This window comes from Euleptes europaea, chromosome 2 (genome assembly GCF_029931775.1).
Source record: "Euleptes europaea isolate rEulEur1 chromosome 2, rEulEur1.hap1, whole genome shotgun sequence".
Lineage (NCBI taxonomy): Eukaryota > Metazoa > Chordata > Lepidosauria > Squamata > Sphaerodactylidae > Euleptes > Euleptes europaea.
In genome coordinates, this window is record NC_079313.1 from 100480564 (window position 1) to 100494919 (window position 14356).

Consider the following 14356-nt stretch of genomic DNA (forward strand, 5'->3'; position numbering starts at 1 on the left):
TTGAGTAAAGAAGTATTTCCTTTTGTCCACCTTGAATCTACTGTCTATCAACATTGTTAGGTGCTCTCCAGTTTAAGTTTAATTTCCTTTATAGGTCCCATCGGCTTATTTTATATAAAGTCCAATGCAATTTCAAATGAGTACAGAGTACATAGAAATGGAGACTGCAGTGTAGTAAGATTCCATTATGAACGTGCTATTAAACTGATTTGAGATTTGTACATTACATTAAATACCCTCAAGGGACTTTGGCGCACTTTGGCAATACATCAAAGAAATGCTGGTTTAGCTTACAGAAATTTATTCAACTGTAAGTAGTTCCAAATTTATGATAACTGGGCTCTGTTGATTCCCTGCACAACATACCCCATTATTTACAATTCTAACCATAATTATTTAATAAACCTAACCGCTTCCTGTTTTAATAAATATTGCAATAATTGTCTTCCATCATCTGTATCCATATGCTAAAAGAGAATCCAAGACAAAAATTCTTGTCTGGACAAGATTTATTGAATCCCAAGAGAACTTGAATTTAACATATTTTCTTGAATGACCCAAGTTTATACTACCAGTGGAATTATAATTGCCTAGAAATATACCATACAGTACCTGTAGATGGAACTATGAATACTAATGTGGTTGCATTAACGTTTCCTTCTTAAAACAGATTTTATCACTACAGTATTGAATTGCCCATGCTATATCTTAAGGACAAAGTAAATGTTAATTTTCTCAGACTGCACCTAAGTTCCTTTGATCTGACTCTCATTCCTGTCAATCATTGTGGTGTAGTGAGTGAACGAGGACTGGGGAAATCTGTGTCCAAATCTCCATTCAGCCATGAAGCTTACTAGGTGAGCTCAGGCCAGGCATTCTGCCCTAGCCTGACAAACCTCACACGGTTCCAAGGAAAATTGGAGGAGTGAAGAAATGAGTATATTGCCCTGAAGACCTTGGAGGAAGGGCAAGATTAAAAAATGCACTAATATAAAATAAAATGTCCATTTGTCACAGCTGAGCTCCACCTCTGAGAGCATCCAGCCTTCCATCTAGACTATGGCCATTTATACATGAGAGGTTTTGCCTTGGATTTGCCACTCTCTAGATGCATATTTTCTCCACCCAAATTCTCAGAACTCAACAGTAAGCCCCCATGCAGAGTTTTGCGAATTTAGATGGGAGAAATGTGCATCTAGAGAGTGGCAAATCCAAGGCAAACCCTCCCATGCATAAGTGGCCCAAATCCCTTAGAGATGAAGTATGAAACTGGAACCAGATGAGTGAACAGGAGTCATGGGATATATTTACTCTTGTGCCACATTGATCCTCTTCTTAAAATGGGTAAAATATTTAGATATTTAATCGCTACTTTATCCCCCTAATGGGGGCCCAAAGCAGTTTACATCATCATTCTCTCCTCCTACATTTTTATCCTCATATCATCCTGTGGGGTAGGTTAGGAAGAAAGAGAGAGTGACTGGCCCAATGTCACCCAAAATGCTTCCATTACAAAGCAGGGATTTGAACCTGGGCCTGCCAGATCACAGTCTAACACAATCAGGGAGGGTGAGAAGCAACATACTGGAAATCACGGTTTTAAAAAGCAACAGTAAAGGTATGTCTTTTTTAAGAGGGAAGAGGAAAATCCTACCAAATGTCTGAAGAACTGAGAAGTTTCACAGCCATGTGCAGATGTGCCTTAAGCATCTGCATGAACATATTCCCTGGCACACCTCATGTAAAACCACGTTATTGAGGGCTCTTAAGAAAATTCAAGTGAATAAGGAGCTATTGCGTGGGACCATGGGTCTGAATGTGAGACATCCAATTTCATGAATTTCTCCAGCTGCTCTTGGACAAGTTGTTATATTCTAGGCTACAGAGTTGTAGATGAGTTGTAGATGAGAAAAGCCTTCAGGACAGAACAGAAAAAGAAGAAACCCAAATAAAGGGTGAGGTGGAAATAGCTTGATGGAGAAGCACAAGGGCCTTGCATTTCAAAGTTCCAAGGTTATGATATTTGGCTGAAAGATTTCAGAGAGATGGGATAAAAAAAATGTAATAGGAAGCTTCGGTTCTTATCACTTCTCCAAACTTAAAATTCCCAGGGCTCTTTTGTTTAAATGGTATAAAATACATGAATATAGTATCTTGGGCTCTTCCAGGATCCGTTGCTCATTCTCTATTAAATCCCTATTGTGTTGTCACTTATGCCCGTGACGTTTAACTGTGGTGTTATCCACCATTTGGGGATGAAAAGTCTCCCCTGGTTTCTTTATTATAAAGCTGGAACAAGTCACCTAAAAACTTAGTTGTGAGTTCCATTAAATGCTGAACTTTTTGTAAAGTATTTTCTGTGTTTTTGCCCTTTGGCTAGGTTCCTAAATCCAGATTAAATTCTTCCTCTCTCCAAGTTCTTAATTACAGAGTAAACACTTTTCATTTTTATTACTTGACATCATAGAAAAAACACGAAGGAAAAAATGAGTAGTGGAGAAATACTTTGGAAAGGTTACCGGCAATAAGGAATATATCAAGCTGAGAAAGAGCAAGATGTAAGAAATAAAGAGTCCAGCACATTAGCATTACAATCTGACCAAAAAAGAAAGCAGTTGAGCCTACTGTTGTGCCTTTAACAGAGCACTCCTAAATAGGTCTATTCAGTGGGGCTTTCTCTCAGGAAAGCGTCCTTAGGCTTGTACTGTAATAATGACTTGGTCTGAAGAAATCAGCTGGTGAAGTTTTCATAGCATGGCGATTAACATTATTATGAAGAAGTGTCTGCTATGATTGCCAACAACTTGGAGAAAAAAACATCCTGCCACCTAATGAAGGCTTAGTAGAGGGTTCCGCCAGGAGACATTTGGGATGGAGACTCACTGGAACAGTGTCCCACAGTGTCATGATGTCCTTTCCGTCCACCTAACCAGAAGTGAGCATCCGGTGATGTTGCTTCCAGTTGCACAGCTGAAAGGGCAGGACACTGTTCTGGCTCCATCCCCCACTCAGTGTGTTACGCCAATTAGAGGGGTCTCCTTTTATTGGGGGAATTAGCTCGGAGACAAATATAGCTTTGCGAGAGGAGGCGCAGGGGATCTTTGAGCTTCTTTATACAAAGAATGAGCACACCCAGGAAATACTCTGAATAAAAACGTTTTATCAATTTAAGGGTTTTATTAAAAGGGTTCCAATAACATACGCACACACAGTGCACAAACAAGATACACACAAGGTCTAAGGGAAGAAAGGGATAGAGGGGGGTTATATTGACTGATCAGAGGAGGAGGAGGGCCAGGATAGCAGCTGCTGCTGGGGGAGCGAGGAAGACTGGCGTTCTCACAGAAGAAGCTGTACTGAGAGCACCGGGTGCAGCATTTCTGATCCAGAAATAGGCTTGCCAGGCCCCTCAGCTCCACCGGCGGGAGCTTTGCAGGGCTGCGGCGGAAGTGCAGGGTGTGCATGCGCGCCTGGCATGGCACGCATGTGCACTTCACACAACTCGCCTACGCCACTTATGGGTCTACCCGGAAGCGACACGGACGCTCTAGCGATCCTGGCCGAAACTCTATGATTTTACCCACCACCACCAGGCACCTGGCAACCCTATCCAGAAACAAGACACACTTTGCCATGGCAAAAAGGGAGATATTTATACCTGAAATGCATCCTGGGGCTCTGTGAAGTCACTAGTGACCAAACATTACTGGTGGACAAAGGCTTGATTGTTCTTTGATCAGTTTAGACGTTCGGGTGAGAAAAGACCGAAGGTGGGAACAATATCTAGGTTCTTCTTGGTTATGTTCTGCTATAGATTTCCAAATGAGGGGAAACATTTTTAGGAGCTCCCTTTCAGGAATGAAGGGATGACTCAGAGGGGCTTGGTTCCAGGCTATTTGGCAACTTGATGGGTTTGTTTTGGACATCTGCCTGTGCTGAATAAGGATTCCAGGTTCTCTGAATGGGGTTTAATTACTGAGGAGATTGCTGGGGTTTCCTTATCAGCTGTAGGAGAAAACTAAGCATATGCTGAAGAAGGTGTGCTTCTGTCTTATTGTTCTACAGGTTACACCTGGCGTAAGCCTGGGGGAGGCAGGCAGACTAGTCTGAACTTGCCTGGTCATCTCTGGAGCTTGTCACAAAGATAGATGCCAGAAACGTTCCATTTTGTCTCTAGCTACACAGCAGTGCCCTCTCCTTGAGCATTCGCTCCAGTCCTGAACACCTCACCCTCGGTACCAATATTCGTATTTTTGTGGTAGTGTGTTGTATACACCTTGTTTAGATTATACCTTTGTAATTTGATACGTTTGGAGCTAGTGCTGTCTTTTTCTTATTGACTAGTCACCCTTAAAGCGCTGTTTGTTTATAGTACCTGGAGGTTGGCAACTCTACCCGCTTCCACCAGGGAAATGACAACCCTGCTTAATGGATAGGTTATTTACCAAGTGATGTTATTTGATTCAGCTGTCCATCTCTACACATTAAGCCTCTGTTAAAGGGAAAGGACTCCCCCCCCTCCAGGTTGTTGGCATCCCAAATATCTATACATATTAAAGCAGGATAGGGGCAGGCAGGCCATTTAACCTATTGGCAAAGTTCCCAGTGGGCTGCTGTCCTGGAGAGATGCTGGTGACTAGTAACAAGTACAGCCAAGCGCCAGCAGTTTCTCCAGTGCTGCAGGAGTTGCTTGGCTCAAGCCCTTCAGCAATGAGGGATGTCAGTTCACCATTGCCTCCTCCCGCTCTACTGCCAGAGGCAGTGGATATAAGCCTATCACTGGTGCTGCTGACCAGGTCTCAGCTGAGGGGCCCTTGCAGTATTTGGCTTGATGTGTTCCTCGGCCATTTAAAGGTCCAAGGACCCCAGTGGTCCAAGGAAAAGTTGGCATATTTTATCAAAACTCTCAAAACTTTCCTCCCCCCACCCGCACCAAATTTCTGAAATTAAATTTTGCAAATTATTCAGTACATCAATGAAACAACCATCTTCTAGGAGTTCCTCTGTTTATTTAATTTATTCAATTAAAATATTTACATGTCTGCCTTTTTCCTGAACATCTGAGGATGCAAGACAGGGTTGTTTTTTAATCCTTCCTTCCTTGTATTTATTTACGACTCTATAAACCTCTCAAGTTTTTCCTTTTCAAAATGACTTCTGAAATATATTTTTTGCATATGTGTTGATATCCTTGAAGTTCAGTTTTTAAGGTTGCCAAACGCTAGGTGGGATTTTGAGATCTCCCAGAATTATAACTGAACACAGACTATATAGTTCAGCTCCCATGGAGAAAATTGCTGCTCTGGAAGGTGGACTCTATGGCATTATACTTCTCTGAGGTTTCTCTCCAAACCACACCCTCAACCCCCAAACCTTCCATAATTTCCTACCATGAACTTGGCAATCCTAAAATTAAGTCCAGTGGATTTATTATTTGTTGCTCATAATGGCCCTATTTAAACAGTTCTACAGATCATAAATGAAGTAACTTTTCATATTTGTGGTATACCACAGTGCTGTCTGTTGTGACAATGAAACCACATGAGAAAGCATCTACTCGAGGTTTTGTTTGGATTGGTGAATAGCAGCCATGCTTGAAATATGGTGATTTGTAGTTTGTTGCCTGTTCTCTGGCTTTCCTACAGGACTTCCAGATAAAAGAGAACACAATGGCAAACAAGTCACTTAAGAAAAGTGAGGGACTTAATGAACAGCAAGGTGACACAATCAGTTGAATCACCCCATGGATTTTAAGCCCTAGACAGGTTTTGAATATGAACCTTCATCTCAGAGCAGACTTTGAACTTTAAAAAGAAACCATTGATTGCATCACTAGCGGGGTTGGAAGACTTTTCTCATGAAGTTTGCAAAAGAAAACAAAACCAGCAACTTCATAAAATGCAAATACTTAAATTTAAAATAATAACCAACTGGTTTGCATTCAATTAATTGCAAACAAACATGACAGAAGACTTTAAAAGTTTCCCAAAGTCAAATGCTTTGAACATTGCCTCAGTAAAGGATTAAAATTAAAACCTTGATCCAACCAATTTAGAAGATTTGCCAGCATCCATGATTAGGTTAAAAATCTACTACAAATTAAAATCTCCCTCATTATTTTTTGTTATTTTGTTTGTGAGGGTGGGAGAATAAGTATGAGAGTCCAGTATTATGTTTGCCATATGACTCTAAATGTCTGCAAAAGACCTTTTACCTCCTACCCCTCAGAGATGCAAGCGAGCATAGGCTTTTCCTATTCTTTTTACACTTTTCCTATTTCTAGTCTTCCACAAAAGACTGGAGAAAGACCTGTTTGCTTCCAGTCCTTCTTTTATATAGCGGCCTGCTCAGTGCATGGTGTATATCCTGAGCAGGGTTGCCAACCTCCAGGTGGTGGCAGGAGATCTCCTGCTATTACAGCCGATAGAGGTCAGTTCTATGGCCTGCTTTGGCAATTGGACTCTATGGCACTGAAATCCCTCCCCTCCCCAAACCCCACCCTCCTCAGGCTCCGCCCCAAAACCCTCCCGCCAGTGGCAAAGAGGGACCTGGCAACCCTAATCCTGAGGTAACTTATTATAGGCATAGGTAACTTTGGTAGCTGGCTGCAGAACTTCTGCCTCATCACCAGCATTGTCTGGGGCCCTAATGTTTGGACCCCATTTTTACCTCTACAATGCTTGTAACACCAGAGACACCGGTACATAACTTAGAGATAATAAATTCACCCTTCTTCCCTAAAGATGAGGATACGCTTATCTACTGTTTCTTAAAATAAATTGTTTGGAAGGAAAATATCTATCTTCTCTCCTTCAATCAGCTTCTAGCTCAAGCACATCTTTCCTCAAGCCTTAGTTTTACCTTGGCTCATCCAGTAGATCCCTTTTCTTAGTATTTGACTGAGAAGAGGGACTGTTCTTGAGTCCATGTTTTAAATGGCATTTTAAATAAGTGAGCAGGGAACTTCATGGCAAAAATGTGTACCAGGCAAACATTCTTTCCTGGAACTCCTTCGGCTACATGCAAGGTGAGCTCCTGGTTGCAGCACCTTGGTGTTGGTCCCTGATGAAGAGGGTTGCCAGGTCCATCTTCGCCACCGGCAGGATGTTTTTTGGGTGGAGCCTAAGGAGGGTAGGGTTTGGGGAGGGGAGGGACTTCAATGTCATTGAGTCAAATTGCCAAAGCAGCCATTTTCTCCAGGGGAACTGATTTATATCGGATGGAGATCAGTTGTAACAGCAGGAGATCTCCAGCTAGCACCTGGAGGTTGGCAACCCTACTGATGAAGTTCATCACAAGCAATGTTTCATAGCTTCATACCTTTGCCTGGTTACTCCAGTTGGCCCAGTTTAAGAATTAAATCCATCTTATCTCCTGAAGAGAGGAGGTATCCCTCAAGGCCGTGGTCATTAGAGTAACTAAATTGACCAACTTGTATAAAGCATAGAATCACCTGTTTGTGCCTGTGCATCAAGAGTTGCCAATTTCCAAGTGAGACATAGAGATCATCCATAAGTGCAACTAATCTCCTGACTACACAGATCAGTTCTGCTGGAGAAAATGGCTGCTTTGGAGGGTGACCTCTATGGCACTACACACCACTGTAATCCTTCCTCTTCCAAGACTCTGCCCTCCCCAGGCTCCATCTCCAAATCTCTAAGAATTTCCCAACCCAGAGGAGGCAACCCTAAATGCATCCTTTAAATGCCTGACATCAGACAGAGCTCACAGCCTGCTTCTTTTTGTGCCTAGCATCTGTCTGAAAAGTGATTTTAGGAACTGATTGCAAGATTAGCTATGTTCATGACCAGTAGGGTTGCCAGGTCCCTCTTCACCACCGGCAGGAGGTTTTTGGGGCGGAGCTGAAGAGGGCAGGGTTTGGGGAGGGGAGGGACTTCAATGCCATAGAGTCCAATGGCCAAAAAAACGGCCATTATCTCCAGGGGAACTGATCTCTGTCGGCTGGAGATCAGTTGTAATAGCAGGAGATATCCAGCTACTACCTGGAGGCTGGCAACCCTAATGAACAGACAGTAAATAAGCAGTAAGTCCCAAGACACAAAAAATCTCAGACTGAATTTTTGTTGCATTTTTAGAAAATTGGAGTCAGCAGCAAAAGAGCGGCAGCACAGAGAGAGCAGCGGGGAGGAAGTCTAATTGTGGAAGGAGGTGTGTTCGCCTCCAACATCCAAGTACATTCATAGGAAACAAAACAGCTCACCGAACAATCAGCTCCCTGCTCATGACCTGCAAGCGGTGGCATGCCTAATTTTAAAACCATGTGAGTCAGGAGTCAAAAGGGACAGAGAGAAGTAGCAACATATTGAAGGAAGAAGAAAAAGAGGAGTTGGTTTTTATATGCTGACTTTCTCTACCACTTAAGGAAGAATCAAACCTGCTTACAATTACCTTCCCTTCCCCACAACAGACACCCTGTGAGGTAGGTGGGGCTGAGAGAGTGTGACTCGCCCAAGGTCACCCAGCTGGCTTCATGTGTAGGAGTGGGAAAACAAATCCAGTTCACCAGATTAGCATCCGCTGCTCATGTGGAGGAGTGGGAAATCAAACCTGGTTCTCCAGATCAGACTCCACCGCTTCAAACCACTGCTCTTAACCACTACACCACACTGGCTCAAAATAACCCTTATTTTGGAGAGGTCTCTTTTGTTACAGCCCATCCTAGAGAAAAGTTTTAATAGTTTTGCATTACCTCCAAATTAAAAGAATATGTGACCAGTGTCCATAAATAAATAGAATTCCTTTCATTTTGTGTTGCTATGACTTAAACATGAAAATACCAGAGAGTACAGTTTAAACTATGACATTTCTATGTTTATGTACATTGTCAATAAAGCCCTTAAGTCCCCAGTGATGATAACAGGAAATATGTGGGTCAATCCAAGTAGACATAAGCTATCGAAAAGAGGAAGCTAGAATTACAAATCATCTTTTGAAAAAGATCTCAGAAAATACTTTACCATTTTTGTCCCTAAATCTCTGGCTGCCTAGCACCATCTAGAGGCATGGAAGTACATTGGCAGCTATTCTGTTAGAAGTCCAAATGAAGATTTTCACTACTTAAATGCATCTGCCAGTATGGTTATTATGCCAATATAGGTTCATGCGTCTGTGTGATTTTCACTACCAACATGAAGGCGCCTGACAAACAGATGGAAACTACCCATGAATAGATCTCTCTCATTCATGCTATTTGCTTACCCTTCAGCCCATTTGCTTCTTGACTAGCCACCATTAATGTACATTAGCTTTGTGTAAACAAAGACATTACTACAAAAGAGACATACAAGCAAGATCATTATGGAAAAGATGCATCACCTGCTTCCTAGGTGAACACCTGCAGTTTATTTAGCAGTGCAGTACAGGAAGTGCTCTCCAATTGTACAACATGTATTTGTCCTTGTAAAGTTTGGATCTCTCTGTTGCCCTATGAAGATGGAAGCTGGTGCTTGCATAAGGGAATTGCATAAGGGAATTACCATAAAGAAATTGCACCAGCATAGATTAGAAAATAAGTAGGGTTGCCAGGTCCCTCTTTGCCATCGGCGGGTAGGGTTTGGGGAGGGGAGGGACTTCAATGCCATAGAGTCCAATTGCTAGAGCGGCCATTTTCTCCAGGTGATCTCTATCAGCTGGAGATCAGTTGTAATAGCAGGAGGTCTCTAGCTAATACCTGGAGGTTGGCAACCCTAGTAAATAAATGATCCTCGCCCAGCAGCAGTTCAATAGTATACTAGTAAACTTGAATCAACTTAGAAATGATGATAAATTCTCCTACAGAGTTCATAATAAATGCAGTTTCCCAGCAACCCATAATATTGCTCATTGGCAATGCCCTAATCAGCCAGGCACAAGAACAGTAATCTGAACTGCATGGCTGCTGCAAATACTTCTCAAGCATTCTCTTTATGACCATTGAAGGTTACAGAAATAGGCTACAAGAGCCACAAGAGTTCTCTGTGACTCCTGTAGCCCATGTGTTCAGCACAGGAATTCTGAGTGACAATCTGCAAGACAAGAGTTCAAGTTCTGGCCAATATGCCACACCTCCCTTCAGTTCTAACTCCTTGTCTTGGTCAGTTGCTTCAGTCACTACTATCCACAATTGCTACATTATAGGAACCAACAGTATTGCAATAGCTGGGGTTTGTAATGGTTTACAGCAGGGATGGGTGATACTAGTGACTGTTTGTGTGTGTGTGTAAAGTGCCGTCAAGTCGCAGCTGACTTATGGCGACCCCTTTTTGGGGTTTTCATGGCAGGAGACTAACAGAGGTGGTTTGCCAGTGCCTTCCTCTGCATAGCAACCTTGATATTCCTTGGTGGTCTCCCATCCAAATACTAACCAGGGCTGACCGAGATTAGCTTCTGAGATCTGCCGAAATCAGGCTAGCCTGGGCTGTTTACTATCAGAGAAATTGTCACCTCCATCTGTGTACCTTTCTTCATATTTCACAAGACCCCAATCCAGCCTATTCCCATTAAGTGTGTGCTAACCTAGTCCTCCTCCTGATTTGTTTAAAAAATTCACCAATTGAGGGAGGGTCACAGTGTTCAGTAGGGAACTTCCTTTTGATGCTTTCCCCCATCCACTGCTAATTGATACACTGGGTACTCCTGCAAGGAAGAATAAGTCTGAAATTAGTATTTTGCCAACAAAAGTGATAAGTGACAATTTTGGTTTTCACTGACATGCTTGCCTGTGCTCCACTCCCTTACCCTGATGTTTTAAATTGTGAGTTGTAAGCCACCTCGAACTATGAAGAAGGGCAGGACAGAAATAAATACCCATGATTTGTTGCCACACAGGGCCTCCCTTATTCCTATGCATGCTTGCCATTTTTAGTGGGAGATAATTGTTAGAGCCTAGGTGCCATGCCCGAATTTCTCTTTATCTTTACATTCACACAGGTTGTAGTGCCTGAGACATTCAGAGCAGCTAAACAGTATAGTACAAGGCAGGACTAAAAGCTAAGATACTGAGAATATGTCTGGGCATCCCCAGAAAACTATGGAAACTATTTATTTATTTATTTATTTATTTTTAGAAGTGCATGAGCTCTCACAGAGCTGGAGCATAATGTTGTGCTACATTACAGACTTCTCTAGTTCATATTGTTAGCCAAGGTCTACTACTAGCCAATCCGGGACCACTTAGCTAATGTGCTGTTATAGTGGAGAAACCTAGCCAGATACTGTATATACTTGAGTATAAGCTAAGTTTTTTAGCCATGATTTTTGGCTTAAAAAACTCACTTCGGCTTATACTTGGGTCAATACGGTAATTTGCCTGCTGGGCCCTCTCCCAGCGTGCTCCCGCCAGCCAGCTGATGGGCGGGCTGTCCCGCCTTCTCCCCCCCACCCCACCCAATTGAGCCTTCTGCGCAGCGGCAGTGGCGGCTTCTTCCCCCCACCCCACTCCACCCAATCGTGCCTTCTTTGCAGCGGCGGCGGTTTCTTCCCCCCCCACCCGATCGCGCCTTTTGCGCGATCGGCGCGCCTTTTGCACGATCGCGCCTTCTGCGCGGCGGCAGTTTCTTCACCCCCACCTCCCCCACCCCCCACCTCACCCGGGCCGGTCCTCCTGCTTGCCAGCTGACCCTGCGGGGCCTCCTGCGCGCAGGGCCGCGGCCGCCACCACTGCCTGCCTGCGCGCCTGGAGCCCGGTCAGGTAAGCCTGCGGGGGGGGAGGGGGTGCATTTTCCCCTCGGCTTATACGTGGGTGCCTAATTTTTCCCCATTTTTGGGGTGAAATTAGGCACCTCGGCTTATACTCGGGTCGGCTTACACCCGAGTATATACGATACATTACGTAAACCAATTCAGAATGATTTTTGCCCTCATTCTTAATGGAAAAATATTTTGCCCCATTCATAGCTCCCAGTTAATTACTGCTAAACTGGAGGCATGTTTTGTAGGAAGGAATTATTTTTAAGCAATGTGCCTCCACCACCTTGCCTCAGCCCTAGAAACAAGTACCAGCTATGGCGCAAATGTATTTTATTCTGTGACCCTGATTTGTGGAAGCATATTTAAGCAAGAAAGTAATTTGGCATGAGGTTTTGCAGTCTGTACTATCAGTTATAAAACAGAAAAACATACCAAAGGGAGACATCTTTTCATTTCACATAGGCATGCTTGGAATGTAACATCTAAATATAGATTGAGGTCTAATATTGTGATGTATTTGTGCCTCTAAACTCTTTGTGACTTAATTTTACAGGGAATGTCAGAATTGTAGAGCTTCTATCCAGAAATATGTTTTTTTATTATATTGTTAGAATGTTAGACTGTGTATCTTTTTAAAGGAGTTGGGTATGTAACCTGAAGCAGACATATATCAAATCTCCAATTACATTGGATCCACCATCGTCTTTCCTAAAAGTAAACAAACTGTCTGGGTTCTTGTGGGTTATCCGGGCTGTGTAACCGTGGTCTTGGTATTTTCTTTCCTGATGTTTCGCCAGCAGCTGTGGCAGGCATCTTCAGAGGAGTAACACTGAAGGACAGTGTCTCTCAGTGTCAAGTGTGTAGGAAGAGTAATATATAGTCAAAAAGGGGTTGGGTTGAGCTGAATCATTGTCCTGCAAAAAGTATCCCAAAACAACTGGAAAAGGCAGTCAGCGGCTCATCCCTCTCCCAAATTCTCACTCGATAATAGGCTTCAACCAAGTCTAGTTTGGTGAAAGTGTGTCCCTCCTTTAGCTGGAAAAGGCAGTCAGCGGCTCATCCCTCTCCCGAATTCTCACTCAATAATAGGCTTCAACCAAGTCTAGTTTGGTGAAAGTGTGTCCCTCCTTTAGCTGGCTCAATAAATCAGAGATGAGAGGGATGGAGTAGGCGTTTGTGACGGTGACTGCATTGAGTTTGTGAAAGTCTATACAGAGCCGCAAATCACCTGTCTTCTTGCACACAAAGAAAGCAGGAGCAGAATAGGGTGTGGTGGACGGTCGGATGAAACCTCAAGCAAGATTCTTGTCCAGAAACTCTCTGAGTACCATCTTTTCTTTCGGGCTCATTGGATAGATCTTGCTTTTAGGCAACTTGCCATCCCCTGCCACCTCAATAGCACAGTCCAACCGGCGATGTGGGGGCAGAACATCACATTCTTTCACATTAAAGACGTCTGCAAAGTCCAGATACTCAGGAGGCAATTGGGAGAGGCTGGAAGCTCCTGAAACGAGGGCAGGCGTTTTAACAGCAACTTCTCGGCAGTGTAGTTCGCATTGCGGTTGAGCGAATTCAATTGTTCATGCCGCCCAATCAATGGAGGGGATGTGTCCCTTAAGCCAATTCGCCCCTAACACTACTGCATAGCATATACCTGGTACTATGGTAAAGTGGATTTGTTCCCAGTGATGGCCTATCCCCATGGCCACCCTGCCGGTGCGCCGATCCACTGCCCCCCCCCCGAATACTACTGCCATCCATTTGGGCAAATTGGATGGGCTGGGGTAGACGTACAGCCTTTACTTTCAGGGCTTTAAAGGTGTCCTCATTGATTAAAGTTCGTGCACACCCAGAGTCTACTAAAACTAACCGATAGTTGAGGATTGCCTTTATAATGTTGCAAAATCACATCCAAGAAAACAGTCTCCGCCACATCTCTCACCATCAGCGGAGGAACGGGTCGGCTGGGAGCTCGGGTGTGCGGTGGTGCTCCATCCCCCGCAGACCCCCCCCGGTTATTCGGCTGCTCCTGGGTCTCAGTTATATCCAAGTTTAATGCTGGGGAAATCCATTTCTTGTCGCCCCCTGATGAGGCTGCACTGTCCCCGCCCGGGACGGCAGCATTTGTAATCCTGAACCCTGACGGGTCAGAGGATGGGACTGTCTCTTCAACGCAGAGGCCGGTGGGGGCCGTTTGACCCGGATTGGCGGCGCGATTCCCCGGTGTGCTCTTGCGTCGGTTGCCACGTTCCCGGGGCACGCTCTTCGGGCGAGGAGGTTGGACAGCCCGTTCCTGACGTGACGGGCAGTCCGCGGCAAATGGCCTCTAGCACCACAAATGAGACAGGCTCCCTTTCGGAAACATTTGGCCCTCTCCGGGGTGGGTGTGACCGGTCTCCGTGGTGATTGAGTGGGCACTCTTGTGACAGTACGACCTTGTCTTTGTCCCCCTTCCTTAGCTCTGTGCCTGACCAGGGAAAGAGATTGTCTCAAAACATTAGCATGACAGCATAACAGTTGCGACCTTGGGTTAGCACCTGGCTAAACCACAGTACTCCGTTCTCAGACCAGGCCGGTCCTGACACCTCTATTAACTGTCTTAAGAGATGCCAAATTACATTTTGTTTAAATTATCTTGTTAATTTAAAGTGGCCCAAGAAGACATTGT